This window comes from Humulus lupulus, chromosome 7 (assembly GCF_963169125.1).
Source record: "Humulus lupulus chromosome 7, drHumLupu1.1, whole genome shotgun sequence".
NCBI lineage: Eukaryota > Viridiplantae > Streptophyta > Magnoliopsida > Rosales > Cannabaceae > Humulus > Humulus lupulus.
The window spans coordinates 16,146,900-16,155,184 of NC_084799.1; the positions used below are offsets into that span (position 1 = coordinate 16,146,900).

At 33.7% G+C, this 8,285-nt stretch overlaps 1 pseudogene; it reads left to right on the forward strand.

The window, feature by feature from the left end:
• The window catches only part of LOC133791423 (notchless protein homolog), a 32,479-nt pseudogene extending 25,399 nt beyond the window's left edge, over positions 1 to 7,080 (forward strand).
• The last annotated feature ends 1,205 nt before the right edge of the window (positions 7,081 to 8,285 follow it).

Below are 8,285 nucleotides of genomic sequence, written 5' to 3' on the forward strand. Positions count from 1 at the left end.
CGGTGTGATTGTTTGCAGAACAAGCCCTCCTTTCACTATTTTCATGGTAGAGTAGATCCCTATTGGCATAAGATTCACTGAAGCCCCATTATGTACCAAGGCGCGTTTGAGTTTTAGTCCGTTAACCTTGGCCTCATCGTATAGTGGACGATTGTGAAGAAATGGAGATGTTTATATGTCAGCACTAGTAAAAATGATTGCTCCTTCAGACTTTTTAACAATATTTTGTATCGGGTGTCCTACTACATAACATGAAGGACCATGACGTTAAGCGATTTGAACTAATGCTTCTGTGGCCTATTTTTTTGCATCTTGCCCAAACTCTAAGCAATCAAAGAAATTTCGGAATAACTTAGTTCGTAGTAATGGTTCAACCATGTTTTTGTACTCACTTGTGTTAGGAGGCTCTTCTTCGACTTCTTCGATAAGTATGTCTTGAGATATCCCTGTGAGGATGAGAGGAGATTCCTCTGTGCATGTCATAACAGTTCCTCCATTTTGGTGTTGGGGAAATGGTCTTTGTTCCACTGTATTTGGATCTATGATGATTTCCCCTTTTTCTAGTCGCTCATGGAAGATCTTTCTAAGAGTATAACATCTCATTGTTGGATGATTAATTTTTCAATGATAATGACAATATAAGTCATGTTTCTTTTCTTCTGGTGTAGGCAAATTTGCAACGAACGGCAAGGTTACTTCCCCATCTCGAATGCATAATTCTAACAAACTGCAAACTCTTTCTTTGTTGCAAGGAAATTTTGGCAGTTTATTATTTTGCATGGTTCTTTTGCGTGCCTCAAAATCTTGTCTTCCTTGAGCTAGCGCTATGTCAACACCGCGTTTTGCTCCCTTCCATGGGCGATGTGCTTGATCGTTGGTGTTTGTTGGTTTGGCAAGGCGAGATACAGTGGCTTCAGTATTTCTTGACTTGGCAATAAGTTCTGCAAAATTATAGATAGCATGATTCTCAATATGCAAACGGTACTCATCAAGCATTCCTTTGATGCACATCTTAACCAGATCTTTTTCGGGCATAGTTTCGGCACAGTCGAGGGCCTTTTCTCGGAATTTTTGCACATATTCAATAAGTCTTTCTCCTACGTTTTGTCTTTCTCCTGAGAGATCAGCTATACTCCATTTATCTTCAATCATAAAGAATTTGGCACAAAATTAAGAGACTAAATCAGCCCAACTTCGTATACTTCTTGGTGGTAGGCTCGCATACCAGAAATAAGCCCCGATCAGTGAGAGACTTTGAAAATTCTCGGAATCCTTAGCTCAAAATCATGTGCATAGAGCCCTAGATCATCAATGAATTGAATAACATGTTTTGGCATTGCCAAATTTTCCATTATATTTTCGAAATGTTGGGCTCATGTAGCCCCGCGGATATGGTTTCACCACTACTTCCATAGGGTACGGTGGATGAAAATCAATGGAAGTTACTATCGATGATGATTTACCTCTTTCAGCCTTAAGAAGGCCGATTAGTTCATCCTTTGTAACGAATTCAGAGACAGATCGTGTCTCTTCACCAATTCTTTCAGCAATTTTAGATGTCTTATTGCCTCTTGCATTGTCAGGTGTTGTCTGGATACGCTGTTCAGTAACGTTTATATGCCTCACTAGAGACCCATTTGTCCCCCGCTCATCTGGTAGGCCAATTCTGTCGGCAATAGCTTCTTGGTGTGTTTGTGGTAAAAGGGTACTTAGTAATTGCATCATACCATCTTGATCCCTCTGAAGTTTTTCGAGTCTTGCCAGCACAACGTTGTCTGCATGCGTTGCATTAGTATTGTTGGTGTTGTTGTCATTTCGTAAGTTCTCTATTTGATTCCGAGTTTCCTGCTCACGGATGTCCATAGAGGAAGACATTTGAATTCAAACAAGAGAACAAACTTGAATACCCTGCCTTGATTTAGATATAAGTAGATTAATAATGTTCCCCAGCAGATTCACCAGTTTAGGGGTTCTAGCTGAACATTTAATAATAATATAAACAATATAATAAACTATTGATGATATGTGCTCAGGACGAATAAATAAAAAAAAATAAACAACACATATCTACATGGTTCAGCAATATATGTGTGATTATTGTCTACATCCACGATAGCAAGAATTGTCTTCTTATTATTAATAGAAGATTACAACAAAGGGAGCATAGTCCATCATCTTTATCGCTTAAACAACTTAGAGAGATTTGTGGTATAAATTGCTTTTTGTATATTAGGACGTTTATTTTGCTGGATATAGCTAGCTTGTAGTAATTTTGTAGCAAGTTGGATTATGCAAGGTTGGAAACATATATGAATTTGTAGCAAGCTAGGTTATGCAAGGTTGGAGAATGCATATATATATATATATATATATATATATATATTGGTAGCTAGATTATGCAAGATTGGAAATATATACGATCTTCTAGTAAGCTAGGTTATGCAAGGTTAGAGAATGCATATATATATATATTGGTAGCTAGATTATGCAAGGTTGGAAATATATACGATCTTCTAGTTAGCTAGGTTATGCAAGGTTGGAAATATATCTGCAATAGAGTTTGTAGTCAGGTTTGTGCAAGGTTGGAAATATATCTATATGTGTTAGGGTGAGAAGGCATGGTGTAGGTTATGATGACCAACCTAGTCTGTTTGAGAAAAGTTGGCTTAGTCTAAGAAGAGCTAGTTTATGGAGAGGCACGCTAATGATAAGTATGGATCTTATCTTCCTTTCTGTTTGTCCCATTGCTTCTGTTGGCTGTCCTTTTATAGGTCAGGGCTGCTTGCTAGAGAAGCTAAAATGTAGCTTGCAGGAAAATGCTAGAATGCAACACGTAGCTTGCAAGAGAAGGTTAAATGCCACACGTGTTATCTGCCAAAGCTTGTTTGTTTCTGTAAGCTTCCTTCATGGCATTCTTGTAATAAAAGCTATGTATCATGGGCATTCTCATTAGTGCACAATTCCCTTTTTAACCTTGTCTATTATTTTAGGCTTCAACACAGTTCAGGAGGTAAATTTTGTTTTTCTTTGTAATTGTTGCAGTTCTTTGGATTGTACTATTAAAGTATGGGAAACTTCACAGGGCAAGCTGATTCGCGAATTGAAGGTAAATTATCTACATATTTGAGTCTTTTGTATCCATTTTAGTTCCTTCTTTGTAATGAAGCATTAGAACTCGTCATTAACATGATGATATATTAGAAAGCATTTCTAAATTCAGGTTATCAAAATATTCTTTGTTGATCAGAGCCATAATGGCCATATAGCAAATTTCTGAATTTAACTTTGTATGATTCATTGTGTTGTAAAATTCTATTGCTACTAAAAAATGTTTATCTTTAAGGTCCAATACTATCATAAGATTACCAACATGAATAAATTCTTGGAAAATTCAAATTGTTTATGTATTTTGCTTTCTTTTATACTAGTATTTTTATTTTGTGAAAGGGTCATGCACGTCGGGTCAACTCTATTTCCTTGAGCACTGAATTTATCCTTCTCACTGGGGCTTTGATCACACCTGTAAACAATACTCATCTGCTGAAGAAATGAAGAAGGTCAATTCTTGTTTTTTGTTTAGAATTTGAATTATTTCTTGAAACTCATACAGTATAAATGATGTATAGCTTTGGTTTTTCTAATTTGCAACCATGGGTAAGAATAGTGGTCTGGTCCATCATTTGCTAGAGTTTTGTGTGTGTGAGAAATATTGTAGAATTTAGCAGGAACACATGATGTTACATAACTTGATAGACCAAATCATATATATCTCTCTTTATCTTCAGTTATCATGCTAATTTGATTGCTAATTCTAAAATTGGATTTCTAATTTGAATAAGATTCCCAATTTAATTCCTAATCATAAATCAATGACTAAAAGATTCTTCTAAAATAATAACATAATTACGAAACTACTCTTGTTCTGCATCAGTTTAGCAGGGGATCTCATTTTGAAGCTGCAAAGTGTAATATGGGGTTTCTATGAAGTCATCAAAGCTAAACTAAACTATTTATTCATTTTGAAGCTACAAAGTGTACTGGTTTGTTTGTAAACACCTTTATTGGTGTCCTCAGTTAGGTCCTTATTCTTCTTAAATTATGCTATTATAATATTAAATATGTGGCCTTTAGTCGATTTATATAGTTAATTATTTTGTTTTGTGAACTGAAAATTGTTTCTAGTTGAAATTGTTAAGTGGGAATTTTTCTGGAAAAGTGTTTAGATGGTTTGATCTAGAGAAATTAAATGTAATTAATTTCTGGTTTACACATCTCGTGCTCACTCTCTCTCTTTTTGTTGGATCATGATTTTTATTTTATTTGGTTCAGTTGAAATCTTGTGAAATATCTAAAGGGGAAATTATTGCTGATGGAATGGAATGGACACCTTTTCTTCTCTGCTTTTTTTTTTTTTTTTATTTGGTTCAGTTTTGGTTGAAATGTTGTTATTAAATGGATCTTGTGGTAGGAGGGTAATAACAACATTTCAGCTTTCTGCTAGTTTTACATTTCTGAAACTTGCTCTGCGGAGTTGATCCTTATTCAATAGATTGAAATGCATAGGTTGCTTTGGAGAGGTACTCAGCAACACTGAGATCCCAATAAGACCTTTGTCATTCTTCAAGGTTCTTCTGTTTCCCATTGAAAAATATGTTATATGATCTGAAGTATCTAAAAATTTCACTCTAAGGAATAGTAGTTTACTACAAGGTCTGAGATTCAAGTCTCACCCAGACACCTATATAGTAATTGCTGTAATTGTTGATTCTTATACTGGTTAACAGCTTGTTAACCAGCTTTGCTTTTCACCTGATGAGCAATGGATAGCAACTGCCTCATTTGACAAATCTGCCAAGATATGGAATGGTGCTACAGGAAATTTTGTTGCTACTTTAAGAGGTCATGTTCGAGAACTTCATCAAATCAGGTTTGAATTGATTCTAATTACGAGTGTTGCTATAAAAGCAACATAGTGATCTTGAAATGTTGCCTCTCTTCTCTCAGTTGGCTGACTGTTAGTGCTGCATTGTTGCCTTGCAGTTGGTCCACGGACAGTAAGTTTCTTTTGAGTGGCAGTGCTGATTCCACACTTAAGGTAATTTAATTGGAAATTTTAATTTTGTTCCATGCACACTTAATATATTTCAAGTAAAATAGGTTTCCAATATTTTTTGGAAAAGTAAAATCCAAAATAAAAAAATAGAAGCTTAAAATTGAAGGTGATTGCATATATCATATTATTTGGCATTTCTTATAAAATATAAAAATATATTGGACCAGAGAAATTTCTGAAGCATTGCTCTGAATAAATATGACTATGATGATCCAAGGATTTAAGTACAAGTACTTTTCATGATTTAAGAAGTTGTTTTCTTATATAAATATGCATATAAGATAGTTTACATTAGAGGATCAAGGGTTCTGATAGCTTTGGCTTTGAATTAGAATGGGAAATTTGAGTTTTTATGCTTAATGAGGTGTCTTTAATAAAAAAAATGCTAAGTTTTCTAATCATTTTAAGAAAATGTCAAATTTTTTGACAATAACCAAAATATTTCTCCTATAATTTTTCCAATCAACTTCCTCTTTTCTCTTCCCCCCCTCTCCCTTAATCCATTCTTCTCAACTCTCTCTCTCTATAAAAAAAATCCATGGGTAAGGTAAAATATAAGAGAGTTCAATGTAATGACAAGTATTCCTCACTTATGATACTAAAATACTGCATTTTGAACAGATCTTTGCATGATTTTTTGATTTTTTTTGCGATTTTTTTTTCAGATCTAAAATTTTGAAATCTGCAGAAAATCGACGTTGTTCGATGGTGGTTTGATTTTCTGCAGATTTCAAAATTTCAGATCTGAAGAAAAAAAAACTCTAAAAATCATGTCCATATCCACTCGAAATGCAGTATTTTGTGATGAATATTTGTCATTACATTAAGTTCTCTTATATTTTACTTTACCTATGGATTTTTTTTCTAGAGAGAGAGTTGAGAAGAATGGGTTGAAGGAGTGAGAGAAGAGGAAATAGATGGAAAAAATTATGAGAGGGGTATTTTAGGTATTGTCAAAAGAATTGACATTTTTTTAAATGATTTAAATGCCTAGCATTTTTTAACTTCCTTAAGCATAAAAACTCAAATTGAATATATATATATATATATATATATATATATAAGGATTAATGCCATGGCCAAATTGAATATATATGAAACTAAGATGGCTGAATATATGCATTTTAAGAATTGATGATTCAAATATAAATTAGAAAGTCTGCTTTTATTGCCATTTTTCTCTCTAATTTTATTTTTTGATCATGTTAAAAGAGGAATTGGTTAAGACATAATACATGATGCACTGCTTAGTCCTATGAATTTCACTTGATCAATCATGTTTGTTGTTGTTATTATTGTAATGAGTTTTCTTTAATTCAGGTTTGGGACATGCGTACTAATAATTGAAACACGATCTCCCAGGGCATGCTGCTGAGGTAATTCTCCTCCTACCTCTGATTGTAGGCTTCAAATTTAAGTGCATGTAGCTTGTCTTCATGGTTTTGGGGAATTTTTTAAGGCTTTCACACAAATTCTTGTAGAATTAAGAATGAAGTTTTCTTTGTGTACGAATTAGTAACTGCATTTAATTTCAAAAAAACAAAAATCTCAATTATTTCGAACTTTTTCTTTTTTGGAAGTGGCATTTTGACAAATGTCATTATTGCTATGCCCGACTTCAGCTTAATATTAGCATTGTACTTAAGAGTAAAGTTTTGTATAATTAGATGCAATTACTATCGGTAAAGTGGAGAACGTGTAAAATAGTGTATCATTTTATAGCACAAAAAATGGTTTTTTCAAACTCTTAATTTGTTTGTTTGTTCCAGTTTCAAAAAATAAAATAAAAATTGTTTGTTTGTTTGTTGAATTGTGAGTTTTGATTTTTTTTTATTTTGGAAAGTTTATGCTATCGATTGGAGTTCAGTTGGTGAAAAGGCTGCTTCTGGCGGCCAGGAGGGAGCGCTGAAATTGTGGATGGACTAAAGGCAAAACTATGTGCACAAAAAGGCTTCTAGAAATGAGGTTAGATGTTATTTTCTTGATTTATTACCTCTGTCCATAATTAAGGATATATATATAATATGCACATTTACTTAGTTTTATTTATAGAATTTAATAATTATTTTTATTAATTTTATATTAATGTCATATAAATTTTGAAATAAATATCTTATTTTAATTAAATAATTTATTTATTTTTGTTTTAAGTTTATGTTTGTTTTATCTGAATAGATGACTAATAAGACATTCAGAGGCAAATAGGTCAGACGAGAATATAATGCTCTTGTTGATTAGATCTAATCATATTGACCAGCGTTCAATATGCTATAGCCACTCTTGACTCATAGGTCAATTCCATATGACCAGTGCTTAGTACCATTGATGATCCTGACTAATAAGTTAGAGCTTCACGACCAGCACTCAGCACTATTGTCGTTTCTGACTAATATGTCAGTGTCACTCACAAGTAAGTAATGCAACCAAGCATTCACAATGCAACAAATGTCCATATATAGAGCACTCAACATGCCTCATCAATAATCATGTATGTCACATAGTGGGTGCAGTTTTCGTACCTCAGACTTGAGCGTAAAATAAGTTAAGAATGATCCTTGAGAATGATCCTGTCCTTAGGCCAATTTAAGAACGACCATTGAGAACCAAATATGAAATCCCATCAATAAAATGAGTAATAAAAGATTCTCGGACCAAGTCCTAGTTCCCTGGACCTCGAATCCTACTAAAACGGGTAGTAGATTTGATCCCGAGCCTTAAGGTTCGAAAACCCACGCTTAAAACCAAATAAAACTAAGCCTGGCTCAAAAAGAATAGGCAGGCTGCGACCTGCCCCCAAGTGTTGGGTTTTATGCCCTTATAAAACCATATCGGACATGTAACGTGATTTTATATTGTCGATAAAAGTAGTACAAATCATTTAGTTTGACAATCGTGTTGCTTGCTTGTTTTATTACATGATTATTGAAATAATACAAACATTTATAAAATTCGAAACATATGGATAGTTACAATTATAGTGACTAGGTCACAGTGGATTATAGTTGTAATTATATGTTCAAAAGAACGAGTCCTAAGATTAGATCAGTGTATTGGATTTTCACTAATTAGGAAATCTACGATATGATCTACTTACACATTCGGGGTGTGATGTCTTTTCCAAGGCATTGACCAAGTAGATAAGATCGGATGTATTTGATTACATCGGACTAGG